Source organism: Lepidochelys olivacea (assembly GCF_965140295.1).
Source record: "Lepidochelys olivacea isolate rLepOli2 genome assembly, chromosome: 7".
In the NCBI taxonomy this organism is placed as follows: domain Eukaryota; kingdom Metazoa; phylum Chordata; order Testudines; family Cheloniidae; genus Lepidochelys; species Lepidochelys olivacea.
The window spans coordinates 54,614,664-54,629,238 of record NC_140417.1 but is presented as its reverse complement, the minus strand read 5'-3'; the positions used below and the strand labels follow the sequence as shown (position 1 = coordinate 54,629,238).

Sequence of the window (14,575 nt, the reverse complement as noted above, 5' to 3'; positions counted from 1 at the left end):
CGTTGTGCATGTTCTGGCTGTGACAGCTCGAGTTATGAATGTAAAATAGAAAAGAAAGTTCGGAAGAAGGGCCAGGTCTGAAATGTTAATGAGAGCTGAATTACGCAGGGCTCCCAGAGGTTGGGAAAGGTGATGCCTGGATTTTAAATATGTGCCTTCATTTCAGTGCACCTTGGGAGGAGGCAGGAGAGAGAGACACACACACCAGGCTTCTGTGCTTCCAGGGTATTCAGTTTGTAGCAGTAAAATTATAAATGTGCATCCATGTGTGAGATGAGACAGGAAAAGGGATGTAGGAGGCAGGCAATCGGGGGGGACTCTGGCCTCCTCCCATTTGGGGGTGGCAGAAGGGCTGGGTTGGCACACAGATTGTAATTGCATTAGTGGCTTCATTATAAATCAAGCATTGTTCAGGGAATAACAGTTCCTTCTCCCTCCTCTGCTTTGCTTGCTGTGGGGTAGCCTTGCCCTGATCTAGGGATGGCTGCAGCAGCCTTAGGAGCAATGATGCTTCTCCCAGTTCCACTCATGGAGGAGTCATTCCCTCTTCTTAGGATGGATATAGCAGAGTGAGTGATTTCCAGCCCCCCCTTCACTCTGCTTGCAGAAAAGACATCTCACCCTGATCTTATGACAACTTACCACATGGAAGAGGCTGAGAGGGCAGAAAAAGGGCTTTTCCTTCTTCCGTATGCAACTTGCACAGCAAAGAGAAATGGCAAGGTTTAGAACTCTCCCAGCTTCTTCCACGTCAGTTTCTGCCAGGCCTGCTCTTAACTTGCCCTCTCTGTCTGTCTCTTTCTCTTTTTCCATCTTCCTTCCATCTCTTGTTACCATGGAGAATGAAATGCTGGCTCCATTCAAGTTGTCGGCTGAATAGGTTTTGAGGTTGATGGATGGTGAGAATCTCTTATCCCTCCACCTCCCTCCTTCTCCAAACACCGCCCCCGCCTGGTTCTTGACATTTTGCTTGCCAGAGAATGGCCATTAGGAAGAGGGATCTGAAAGGGAGGCTGGCAGTGTCCTGCTGAGATGCTCTTTCAGTTTCTTGGATGAGATCAGCAGCCGTGAGAAGGTCTTAAGGACTTCGCTGCAGAGCCTCATCCTCAAGCTGGCTGAAGCATGAATGCTCACTTGAGTGCATTCTCCCCCTTCTCCCCACCCACTTTCTCCAAAACACCCAAAGAAAGGAAGATTCATATGCAAGTCTTGCCTTTGCTTGTGGCTGTGTTTCAAGGGGTGATGTAACCTCTGCCAATTGAAGGAAAAGGTAAGGAACTCTTCGCAATGAATACTGTAGTCCAAACTCCCTCTTTCTCAGATAGTCCATGTAGGCTTCATCATACAAAAAATGGAATTTCTTTGCTGCAGTCTGACTTGCCAGGTTCCCTGGCTGCAACGGTGAAGTTTACCAGGAGTGTCTGTGTGACTGTAATGACAGCTTTCCCTATCTGTGTTGACAGTCTCCTCACAGCATTAATGCCATGTTGTCTGACAGGGTCCTGAGCAGAGATTGTTTAATATCAAATTTGTACAGTTCCTCCCAACAGAATAGTGTTGGATTGTGGATTTTGCTGTACATACCTCCAACTGCTGAAGCCCAGATGTGAGATGTGGTGTAGGGGACATGGCCAAAATGCAGGATAAAAAATGATAGGGCAGAAAGCTTCAAATGACGGTGTTATAGAATCATACAGAATACATTTTCCCCATGGTGATTTATCACTTCTGATGTGAGATAACAGCAGATTTGTGAGGGTTCAGGGTAACAGGGGTGTACATTTGAAGGACATCCCCGTTAAAGTTGTGAAGTACACTCTGCACTTGAATGCTGGGCGTGTGCCCCCGCACTGTTGTGCTGCCTAGGACTCTTGCTGCAGTCAAAGGCTGGATGTAGAGGTGGGTAAATATCTGTGGCTTTTCAGATGAAATGCAGGTATTTGTCCAGTTCGAAATGGTTCCTAAACAGGTGCTTGTTTGGAAAAATGTCTGGTTTTGTGAAATTCTTGCTGAAACCCCTTATACAACACATTTTAGCCTCTTGGTGGTTTGACAAACTGCGTTGTGTTGAATATTTTTGCATTGTCTTTCTCTGATTGCTGCTCCAGCACCTTAGTCACACGGTATTCTGCTTCCTTCCAAAGGGAAATTAAGATGTCTGATTTATTTTGTTCATAATCATTTATATGAGCAAAATTTTGTTTAACCCCATTGTGGTTTTTTTTTTTCCTTAAACAAATGGAATGGGCTTGCAAATATACCAAAATTCAAGATTTAGTTCATTGACTAGCTCACCACTATTTGCTCTGCTGTAGCTGGAAGTGATGCTCCCTGTACTAGTGTATTTGGATATGAATTCTGTTGCTAGCCGTATACATCTCTGGACATCAGAATTTGAATTCCAGTGTAGGCCACAGGTGAAAATCTGTTTTGGTACTTATCAGCTGCTGTGTATTCCTGGTGGAGACTGAGGCCAGTATTCTCTCTCCCCCCCCAGCCCCCCTTCTGAAGAATTAGATGGACAAATGATTCTGCTTCAAGGTAAAATAAGCCCTCTTTCACTGCTTTGAAGCCTCTGCTTGTGCTTGGGGTTGTTAGACAAGTATATCGCCCCACACCACTATGGGCTTTTGCATCTGTCCTAACAGCTCAGAGTTCACTTCTCATTGATACTGCATGTCCTGTTTGTTGTTGGATTGTTGTCTCCCTGCTGGAGATTTCCTACTGTGAGGCTGCTTTTGCTGTTGTGCAAGTGTTTTCCAAAATGCTAATATGGTAATGGTTCAGCCTGTTGGGATGCAGAAGGGGAATTTTTAATGAGCACATAAGAGGGGTGTGTGTGTGTGTGTGTGTGTAAGAAGTATACATATGATTATACCACTCTAATTCTTTAATGAATTTGCTCTACAGACGGTAACATTCACACTCTCTCTAAGCTTCTCAGGGATACCCCAGACCCATGCAGACATCATGTACCCTGGTTACTCACATGGATCCTCGATCATTAGAAGCGATAATGCTATACTTCAGATTTTGTAGATTTCATGGTTTGAAACTGGTTGGCGGGGGCATTGGATTAAAAAATATTTTTCAAATAGCTTCCCTTTACCCTAAATTCACCAGCTGTGTCAGATGGAGTTGAAAGAAAGTGATCGAGTAAGAAAGGAGGGATAGAGGTCCAGTGGGACACAGCATGATACTGGAGATGAGGATTAGCTTTTGAACAGATTCTTGGCCTTATGTTTCCATTTATAAGAGGTGTGGGGGAAGGGAGGGCATCTGTTTCAACCTGGTGATTGAGGGAAGCTGAGACGAATCAGACCTGAGGCTTCGGTTGTGCATTCGAATTTCTTCTGTAAGGTCTGCTGCTGTTTTGATTTGGATATTTCTTTCTGTATGGAAGAGGATGGGTGCCCATCTGTTCCTGAGCTTTCTCAAGATTAAATGCCCACCACTTTTTCTCCTTTGCTCCCCTGTGGGGTTTTTATTATTACTAATAATCTCGGGTGCTGTCAAAAGTTTTCTTGGGAATTCCTGACTTGGATTTCAGCATCTGAATACACTTAAAAGCATCTTCTCATTATTCTCTAGTCAAGTATATGTGGCTTCAGTTGGGTCACCAAAGTTTCTCCCTCTCCCTCTGCACAAAGAACCACCCTTTCTGATCCTTTACCTGCTGGGAATCAGTCTATCTTCCCCTTGTAGCTGGTACTTCTCAGGTTCTGCTCTTCCACTGGTGCTTGTCAGCTTCCTTCCATCCGGTCTTCAATTAAATTATTCACAGATAAAAATTTTAACTGCCTACTGATTTAAAATTCTTGTCTGCTCTAGCGGCTCTGTCACTCAGGCTTTTTATAGGTTCCAAGATTAAAGGCCTTTTTCTGTATATATTTTGGTTAGTGCTATTAATCTCCGTGGGTGTCACTTTTATGTCACTCCCAGGAATAACTCCTGTCTTTAGAAACTAGCACTCAAGTAGTGGACACTACACTCCAATCATTGCCCTACCCATTCCCTACAGTTCCCTCACTCAGTGCTCCTGTGCCATTTTTTGTGCTGATTCCACTCCTGCCGATAATGACTGTAGTAACCAGGAGCTCCCCATAGCCATTGTTCTTACAGAGTCCCATGTATTCTGTAGCTGTAGAATATCCCGCAGAATTCACCCTTTGCCTTAAAATTATGTTTCTAAATCTAATCTTTACTTTTTTTTTTTAAAAAGTTGTGTTTCTAGTCCTTATAGTTGTGAAGAAAATCTTCCATATGTGATCTGTGTGAATTTAATGTTATCTTCCTGAGTCTGCAAACAACCTGAAGCAGCTGGGGTGTGAACTGCACCCCATACAATGTAACTGAATTGTTAACTCTGAAACCTAATGACAATTTGTTTGTTAGTTTTAACTATTTCATTGCTGTTAGCTAATGGAAACATTCAGATATTATGTGCATTCATCACTGTTGGGTGTGGGAGTGGCAATGGGGCAGCTGATTGCTATCAAGAATTTCTGGGTGAAAACTGCTCTATTCTATACAGGTTCTTACACTGCCCTCATCACCAGAATATCTGAGTCTGTTCCAGAAGTTCATTTAGCTACATGGCTAATACCTGTCACAGGTGACCTTTGTTTTCCTCATCTTCTTCCCAGATGGAAAATTATGTGTTTGTTTTATTTTGGTTGAGGCTGTTTTAATTGTGTTCATTAGGAATTCAAGACCACAAGGGATATTTCAGGTCAGCTCCTCCATCCTTGTCCCGAGGGAGGAGGGAATGAGGAGATGTACCTCCTACTTATTGCCATAAGCTGTCTGACCATGTTCTGGCTACCTCCTGTGTCTTTTGGGTGCCAGAAACCCAAACTGTCCCCACTGAAGCTGCCTAGACCTTCAGACCTCTCCTCTACCATGCCAAACAGCTTCTACAATGTATTTATGCCTGGGCAGTACAAACATCTGCAGCACATTGGAAATCTGAGTGCCATGTAAAATAAGTTTGATTTGAAGATCAAAATGAATGTAAGGAATGCCAAACTGACTGTATGTTCACTTTCATGTGGAAGATTTTTCTGGATTCCATCTTTGAATTTATCTGAGGCTGGTGCTCAATCTCTGCTGTGCCTGCTGCAATGGAGTGCCAGAGGGAGCTGGGAAGTTTGCTTCAGAGCTCGGTCTTTGTATAAATGGAATCCTTCCTGTTATACCCCTCTTGAGATGTGTTGGACCTGGATCAGGATGAGTAGTTCTACAAATGCTATTTTTGGAGGGGGACAATGCAGTTTGAAGACACCAGCAGATATACAGTGATATAATATGCAGAGCTCGAAAAACTTACCCAACATCTGCTAGGCAGGGTGCAGAATGCCTTTCCCTACAGTGTGTTCTCTACCTCCTCCCCATATATATCTTCTTCCCCACAAATCTGTCTATGCCATACTCTTCCTTTGTACCTTATTCCGATCAATCTTTTACCTCCCTGTTTCATATTCACGCAGTAGCCAGAAGAGAGAACTTATTTGCCAGACTGATATGAAAGATGGGAAGGGCATCATCATCCAGGGTCAATGCCCTGGTGAGAAGGCATCTTAATTTTCACCCCTTACACAACTTCTAGGAAAGAGCAGGATGACAGGATTCCTCTCAGACTGCTGTGCCTCAACCCCAGTCAGGTTCTTGATCCTTCTTATCAGTTTCTGGTTGGTAGGTGTTTGATAAACAGCTTATCCTCTCCCAGCTAACCCCCCCACCCCCGCCCTCGCAAATAGCATGGAACTAACATGACATTGGCTTTTCACCGTATTGTTCACTTTGCCTGTTTGTTACAGCCCTGTAATAAGGCAACCCCCAACCTGGAGCGTCCTACATTGGCAAGATGGGGCATGACAGATGTGCTTGACTCAATTTCCCCTCAGGCCAGCTGTAAAAACAGTACTGTCTCTCAATGTCCAGTTCAAAGTCCCACTTTGAGGCATAATTTATTCATGTACATGTACAATAGTCCATAGAACTCTCATGGTAAAATGATTCTCCCAGTTCCCACGGTAAAACATATAAAGGTACTGTGATTGTCCGGTCACCTCTCCATGGGCATCACTTTCACCTCTCCATGAGCTCACCTGCACACAAGTCCCTGTTCCTTTCTGCCCTGATTCCAGGGACCGACACTGCCAGCCATCCACCTGAGTGACCAGTCTCATGACTCTTCTACCCAAAACCTAGTCCAACAGCTCAGCCCGCTTTAGCCTGCTGCCATGGGCTCTCTGGCTCAGGAAGGTCAGCAGGCTTAGCCCCTTTCCTGACTACCAGGCAGCTGTCACCTACCACTTTTCTTGCTCTTTGTCTGTGCTCTCAGTCAGCACTCTTCTGGCCCTTTTCAGACTAACCATTTAAATGGCTTAAGTGTCTTCTCTTGAACTCTACTGGAGATCAGCGGACCAGTCACAGGTGCACTGGCCTCTTGCCTCTTAAAGGGCCAGTGACACCCTATGATAGCACCTTTCCCCATCCCTTTCTTATATAGATTGTAAGCTTTTCGGGGCAAGGACTGTCTACTAATCCATGTTTGTTTAGTGCCTAGCACAGTGGGGTTCTAATCCTGGTTGGATCTAGACACTGCCATAATCTTAATTGTCTACTGTACTCCACGCTGATAAGGCCTCAGCTGGAGTATAAGATGTGGGCAAATTGGAGAAAGTCCAGAGGAGAACAACAGAAATGATGAAAGATCTAGAAACCATGACCTATGAAGGAAGATTGGAAAAAACTGGGTTTGTTTAGTCTGGAGAAGAGAAGATTGAGAGGAGACATGATAACAGTTTTCAAATACATAAAAGGTTGTTACAAGTCAGAGGGAGAAAAAACGTTCTCCTTAGCCTCTGAGGATAGGACAAAAAGCAATGGGCTTAAATTGCAGCAAGGGCAATTTAGGCTGGACATTAGGAAAAACTTCCTAACTGTCAGGGTAGTTAAGCACTGGAACAAATTGCCTGGGGAGGTTGTGGAATCTCCATCATTGGAGGTTTTTAAGAGCAGGTTAGACAAACACCTATCAGGAATGGTCTAGTTATTACTTAGTCCTGCCTTGAGTACAGGTGACTGGACTAGATGACCTCTTGAGGTCCCTTCCAGTCTTGTGCTTCTATGATTCTGTAATAAACATAATAAATAATAATAAAATAATCAGAGCCTTCTTTCTGCCCCGTTCCCAAGAACAGGAGCATTTTTCCTCTGTCACCTCAGAACCTCCTGACTTTTAGATGGATGGTTGGGGTTTGTCTCCTCCTACTCTAACATTCCCTCTGTTTTCTGACTGCTGCTATTCTGCCTTTCTTTGTGCCTCCATTTCTGTTCTCCTGGAGTGAATAGCTCCAGTGTCTCTGTTACTGTGAAGAGCTTTCCCAAGGGGCAGCAAAATGAAACTGACCTGACTCTCCTCAGTTTCACTTTTGCCCACAAGTTCTTAATAGCAGCAGTGATAGCGGACTACATTAGTTCTGTGTCCACTGCCGCAGCTTGGAAAAGCCCTGAGCAGAACAGGCCACTGGAGTGGTCCTTTCTGCAGACTTAGGAAGACATTGTCTGCATTGGTTTACATTTGGTTTACATCTGGCAAGTTGTCTTCATAACCTTAAGGTCTAGAAATTTCATTTATTTTAACTTAGTGTTTGCCAAAGCCTCCTACCTGCCCCCGTCAAGTAGATTTTTTTTAAACCCTATATATGTACGATAATACTGGCAGGTGGGAATGTGAAGACCTAGCACTGTTTTCTCCATTTGCTCATTCCCTTATCTCAGGTGTCATTGACTGGAATTTCTTCACCTTTTGTCTCTTGTACGGAGTAAACTCAATTACAGCGATATAATTAAATCAACATTGGGGAGGATAATTGGGATTTCGATAGCCATATCTCCATGCAGAGCCTACAAGCTGTGATTCAAAACATGAGTTTAGATCAGAGCTTCTCACAACAAAATCTTTGGTGGCCTCGCAGTGCGGCCACCAACTCTTGCTGGCGGCTAAAATGCTTTAACTTTAGGAAAAACAAATAAATATGCACATATATATGTCCAAATCATTGTCGTTTATTTAAGTAGGCTTTTTTTTTTCAGACTCAATAATAAAAATAACATACAGTTGTCTATTTTTACTAGACCTATACAGAAACACAAATAAGGTGCTTTACATGTTTTGCTTTTTTTGGTTGATTTTCTTTTTTTAAGACTTGCTACCTAGTAAATCTGCTACTGTGAAAAGTGACATTTGGTAATATCACTTTTCACAGCAGACTTACTCAGCCCCTGCAAGGTGGGGGACAAATTAAGCCCTAGGGGGGTGGGGGGGGTAGGGAGGCAGAGAGGGCCAGTGATGATGGGGGGGGGTGAGGTCGGGGCTGGAGCCTGAAGCCCTGCGGCCGGGGGATGGAGCCTGCTGCCACATGGCCAGAGCCTGCAGCCCACCACCCCAGGGCTGAAGCCCGAAGCCCTAGCTCCACCGCCCCCAGGAAAGAGGGGAACTCACACTAGTTGCCTGCTCCTACAATGTTTGTGACTCCAGAAGGGGGCAGGGATCTGCCTCATTTCCCCCCTGCCCCCCAGTCACCACCCAGGAGGCTATGGCCACAAGAAAAGCCCCTGGTGGCTGCATTTGAGAAACGCTGGTTTAGGTTATTTTTTTATTGTGTTGAGAGGCCTGTGCATAAGAGCAATTTCTAGCTGAGACGAGATGTGCTTCTCCACTAGCTCAGCACGGCAGGGACTCGATTCAGTTCACCTGCTAGAGCGGCTGCCCTGCAAACCAAGTGGTTTCTAGTTCAAAGCTCCAACGTACTGAGTTACTGAGATACAGTTCTCACAGGATGGGGAAGTTTCAACTAACTGGTTAAGCCATGTGAGTGCTTACTGCAAAAAGACAAACACACCAGTGAACCAGGCTGATTTGCTCAGCAGTTAAAGGTTTGTATTTGCATTTGTGCATCAACTCCACTCCAGTCATTCTAATGCAGAGGTGGGCAAACTATGGCCCGTGGGCCACATCCGGCCCTCTGGACCATCCTGCCCGACTCTTGAGCCCCAGGCCAGGGGGGCTAGCCCCTGGTCCCTCCCCCGCTGTCCCCCTTCCTCCACAGCTATGCTGTCATGCTGGCCAGGTGGCACGGCTGCCAGTCCTGCTGCTCTGAGCAGCATGGTAAGAGGGCGGGGAGTGGGAGGGTTGGATAAGGGGAAGAGGGTCCCGGGGAGCAGTCAGGGGACAGGGAGCAGGGAGTGGTTGGATAGGGCGGAGGTTCTTGGGAGGGGCAGTCAGGGAGCAGGGGGGGTTGGATAGACGTGGGAGTCCCGGGGAGCCTGTCAGGTGGCAGGGATGTGGATAGAGGTCGGGGCAGTCAGGGAGCAGGGGGTGCTGGATAGGGGGTGTGGTCCTGGGGGGGCGGTTAGGGATGGGGGGTCCTGGGAGGGGGCAGACAGGGAGCAGGGGAGGTTCTGAGGGGGGCAGTCAGGGGGCGGGAAGTGGGAGGGGGCGGGAGCTAGGCTGTTTGGGGAGGCACAGCCTTCCCTACCTGGCCCTCCATACAGTTTCACAACCCCAATGTGGCCCTCGGGCCAAAAAGTTTTCCCACCCCTGTTCTAATGCATCCATCACCCAGGTTCCCCACCTCGCTCACTTCATGATTTCACTCCCCTTGGTCAGTGTCAAGGACACGCTCCCTGTGCCCAAATCTCAGTGCCCAAATCTGGGGCACTCAGTATGTGTGTGTAATCTCTCGCTTTCTGTGGAAGTTAGGGGGTTTGGCTCTTTGCCTGTAGTTCATTTTACATTATGCAGAGCTGTATGCCTTCTGCCTATGTAACTCTCAGCCTGCTCTAGCCTGGATTTGGAATACAATATCAAAATGAGGCACTATAAAACAAAACATAGCAGAGGAAGCGTGATGAGATGTGGGATTAATCCATTTAAAGTAAATACTGTTCCCTCTAACCTCAGTTTCCTGAGTCAGTGTTTGATGTCAATTTACCGTGAAGACTGAGAACAGCAGGCTAGGATGGGTTGGAATCAGATTTGGGTGCAACATGAGGGACACCCATCATAATTGGATGCAGCGGAGGAGTATACGCCTCAAGGCCAGCTGTTGGCTATTTCAGCTTTGTTACTGTGAAATCCTATCCTTTAGTCTCATTCCAAAGAAGTGGCATTTGACACCCTCCTTTAGAAATATGGTTATCTCTGGCTCACTGTATACTGTTTTCCCTCAGTGGTGGTATTGACTTTCTATTCTGTTTTTGGAGGAATGGGGAAGACGGGCTGTTTGGGAGGGGATGCTCAAATTAACTCAATTTTACATCCATCTCAAACAATGTCTGCCATTATTTGATGGCAGAGAGGGATTATAGTGTGGATAAGAAGGAGCAGAACAGAGCTCCTGGAAAAATCTGCCATATTTCACTGTTGTTCAGGGTTTTTGCTCTATAAATCTCTTCACATTTTGCTGACATGTTGGGGTCTAGTCAAGCCTACAAGGAAGCCTGTCTAAAGGCAGTAGCCCATCAGCACAGTATTCCTTTAGATTTAAGTCCAGATTTGGCTCTCAGATACATTCATACAACTTGCATGGACTGCAGTGAGGGTTGTGCATATGTGGATCTGAGAGCAGACTTCTGCCCTGTAAGCACAATAAGGGTAATGTGATCTAGAGGACTGAGCCTCCTGAAGTCTAATCCCAGGTTGGGATTTGCTGTGAAACTGTGGGCAAGTCATTTAATTTTCTGTTTCTCCAGCTGTAGAATGACGATATTTACTCACCTTCGTAAAATGCTTTGAGATCCTTGGATAAGCACAGAGTATTATCTTCCAAAAGAAGGTCAGGCCAAGCAGCATAGATTGCCAAGAACCCACTGCTTCCCCCAGTGGTATTATCCCAGTGTAGCACACTGGCTTGTGCAAATGACACTGTTTCCTGGCAGTTGATCTCAAGAGAGTATGGGCCCAGTTACATCTTCTGTTTAAAGGAGTTCTCCCTTAGCTCAATGGGAAGTGGGGGTGGTTTTGGAGCTAAAGGACAAGGTTTCTTGTCTCATCTCCACAGTTATAAGCACTTTAGCTAGTAATTGTGTTTGTTGTTCAAAGCTCATGGATTTGTTGCCCTAGGATGCATGATGCAAACATTGTTGGATACCATTAACAGTAGGTCTTATCAGCTGCAAGCAGCAGCACCTGCCTTTAATTCAAAATCCATGCGCCTGGAGCAATTGGTGTATTTTAAATATGTTTAAATGAATAATAAACTTTGACTTGTGACAAGTAGAGTGAATAAGTAGAATTCTCTGTCTGATGGATGTAAGTGGTATCTGGAATCAGCTGAAGAATATAGTCTCGTACAATCAAAGTGAAATACTGTAGATGTTTTTGGAAAGCTTGGTTACTAGCTCAAAGAAGCTCAGGGCTAAGATCCAGGCCAGTAAGTACTAAGTATTGTAGTGCTTTGTGTTGTGCGTACATTGACTGCCATGCTTAACTAAGTATATTACTTTTGTGGGCTGTTTTTGAGTCTAGAGAGCCAGATCCTAATAAAATCCTTGAGAATAGATCCCTGAGCACCATTTTCAAATTATCTTTTGCTGGGGTCTTTTTGGGAGTGCCTGGGGATGCAGGGGAGTGAACAGGAGCCTGGTTCCTTGCACATGATTAAAGTGTCAGAAGAGAGGATCTCAAGGGCTGCAAAGAGGATGTGGGAGAACAAGATCCTGTTCTTTTTGGACTTCTGACCTAGCACATAGGCAGGCTGCACAATGTGTAGTCTGGCCAAGCTCAAAATAAAGTATTTGGGTCAGACTTTTCCTCCAGGGATGTTCAGTGCTCAGAATGTTTGTTAGAGAAGATTGAGAGAAGGCAAATAATCCTGTACTGCGCTCTGCTGCAGACTTCACCTATGCTTGAATAACAGCTTTCTTCTTGGGACAGACTCATTCTATTTGATGTCTCTCTTCTTTGTATAGAGCCATATCTCTCCACTATGAACTATAGAAAGAAAAGGAGTACTTGTGGCACCGTAGAGACTAACAAATGTATTTGAGCATAAGCTTTCGTGAGCTACAGCTCACTTCATGAGATACATGCAGTGGAAAATACAGTGGGGAGATTTTATATACACAGAACATGAAACAATGGATGTTACCATACACACTGTGATGAGAGTGATCAGGTAAGGTGAGCTACTACCAGCAGGAGAGAAAAAAAAAACCTTTTGTAGTGATAATCAAGGTAGGCCATTTCCAGCAGTTGACAAGAACGTGTGAGGAACGGTGGGGGGGGGGGGAGGAAATAAACATGGGGAAATAGTTTTACTTTGTGTAATGACACATCCACTCCCAGTCTTTACTGAAGCCTAAATTAATGGTGTCCAGTTTGCAAATTAGTTCCAATTCAGCAGTCTCTCGTTGGAGTCTGTTTTTGAAGTTTTTTTGTTGAAGAATTGCCACTTTTAGGTCTGTAATCGAGTGACCAGAGAGATTGAAGTGTTCTCCGACTGATTTTTGAATGTTATAATTCCTGACATCTGATTTGTGTCCATTTATTCTTTTACGTAGAGACTGTCCAGTTTGGCCAATGTACATGGCAGGGGGGGCATTGCTGGCACATGATGGCATATATCACGTTGGTAGATGTACAGGTGAATGAGCCTCTGATAGTGTGGCCGATGTGATTAGGCCCTATGATGGTGTCCCCTGAATAGATACGTGGACACAGTTGGCAACGGGTTTTGTTGCAAGGATAGGTTCCTGGGTTAGTGGTTTTGTTGTGTGGTGTGTGGTTGCTGGTGAATATTTGTTTCAGGTTGGGGGGCTGTCTGTAAGCAAGGACTGGCCTGTCTCCCAAGATCTGAGAGAGTGATGGGTCATCCTTCAGAATAGGTTTTAGATCCTTGATGATGCGCTGGAGCGGTTTTAGTTGGGACTGAAGGTGATGGCTAGTGGTGTTCTGTTGTTTTCTTTGTTGGGTCTGTCTTGTAGTAGGTAACTTCTGGGTATTCTTCTGGCTCTGTCAATCTGTTTCTTCTCTTCAGCAGATGGGTATTGTAGTTGTAAGAACACTTGATAGAGATCTTGTAGGTGTTTGTCTGAGGGGTTGGAGCAAATGCGGTTGTATCGTAGAGCTTGGCTGTAGACAATGGATCGTGTGGTGCGATCTGGATGAAAGCTGAAGGCATGTAGTTAGGCATAGCGGTCAGTAGGTTTCCGGTATAGGATGGTGTTTATGTGACCATCACTTATTAGCACTGTAGTGTCCAGGAAGTGGATCTCTTGTGTGGACTGGTCCAGGCTGCGGTTGATGGTGGGATGGAAATTGTTGAAATCATGGTGGAATTCCTCAAGGGCTTCTTTTCCATGGGTCCAGATGATGAAGATGTCTTCAATGTAGCGCAAGTAGAGTAGGGGCATTAGGGGACGAGAGCTGAGGAAGCGTTGTTCTAAGTCAGCCATAAAAATGTTGGCATACTGTGGGGCCATGCGGGTACCCATAGCAGTGCCGCTGATTTGAAGGTATGCATTGCCCCAAATGTGCAATAGTTATGGGTGAGGACAAAGTCACAAAGTTCAGCCACCAGGTTTGCCGAGACATTATCGGAGATACTGTATTCTGACGGCTTGTAGTCCATCTTTGTATGGAATGTTGGTGTAGAGGGCTTCTACATCCATAGTGGCTAGGGTGGTGTTTTCAGGAAGATCACCGATGGATTGTAGTTTCCTCAGGAAGTCAGTGGTGTCTCGAAGATAGCTAGGAGTGCTGGTAGCGTAGGGCCTGAGGAGGGAGTCTACATAGCCAGACAATCCTGCTGTCAGGGTGCCAATGCCTGAGATGATGGGGCGCCCAGGATTTCCAGGTTTATGGATCTTGGGTAGCAGATAGAATACCCCTGGTCTGGGTTCTAGGGGTGTGTCTGTGCGGATTTGTTCTTGTGCTTTTTCAGGGAGTTTCTTGAGCAGATGGTGTAGTTTCTTTTGGTAACCCTCAGTGGGATCAGAGGGTAATGGCTTGTAGAAAGTGGTGTTGGAGAGCTGCCTAGCAGCCTCTTGTTCGTATTCTGACGTATTCATGATGATGACAGCACCTCCTTTGTCAGCCTTTTTGATTATGATGTCAGAGTTCTTTCTGAGGCTGTGGATGGCATTGTGTTCTGCACGGCTGAGGTTATGGGGCAAGTGATGCTGCTTTTCCACAATTTCAGCCCATGCACGTCGGCGGAAGCACTCTATGTAGAAGTCCAGTCTGCTGTTTCGACCTTCAGGAGGAGTCCACCCAGAATCCTTCTTTTTGTAGTCTTGGTAAGAAGCTCTCTGTGGGTTAGTATGCTGTTCAGAGGTTTGTTGGACACGCCTGCTGGTAATAGCTCACCTTACCTGATCGCTCTCGTCACAGTGTGTATGGTAACACCCATTGTTTCATGTTCTCTGTGTACATAAAATCTCCCCACTGTATTTTCCGCTGCATGTATCCGATGAAGTGAGCTGTAGCTCATGAAAGCTTATGCTCAAATAAATTTGTTAGTCTCTAAGGTGCCACAAGTCCTCCTTTTCTTTTTGCGGATAC

General features: G+C 45.4%; 1 protein-coding gene across 5 annotated transcripts in view; it reads left to right on the top strand.

Annotated features, from left to right (window-relative positions):
* Window positions 1-14,575, top strand: part of NDST2 (N-deacetylase and N-sulfotransferase 2) — a 231,903-nt gene that overhangs the window by 75,259 nt on the left and 142,069 nt on the right. Inside the window, exon 1 of one of the 5 annotated variants that reach the window (XM_084633090.1) lies at window positions 1,118-1,270. The exons of the other annotated variants lie outside the window; for them this stretch is intronic. The gene's annotated coding sequence lies outside the window, so the exon portion shown is untranslated. Of the gene's footprint in view, window positions 1-1,117; window positions 1,271-14,575 lie in introns of those variants that run through there. 5 annotated transcript variants of the gene reach the window in all.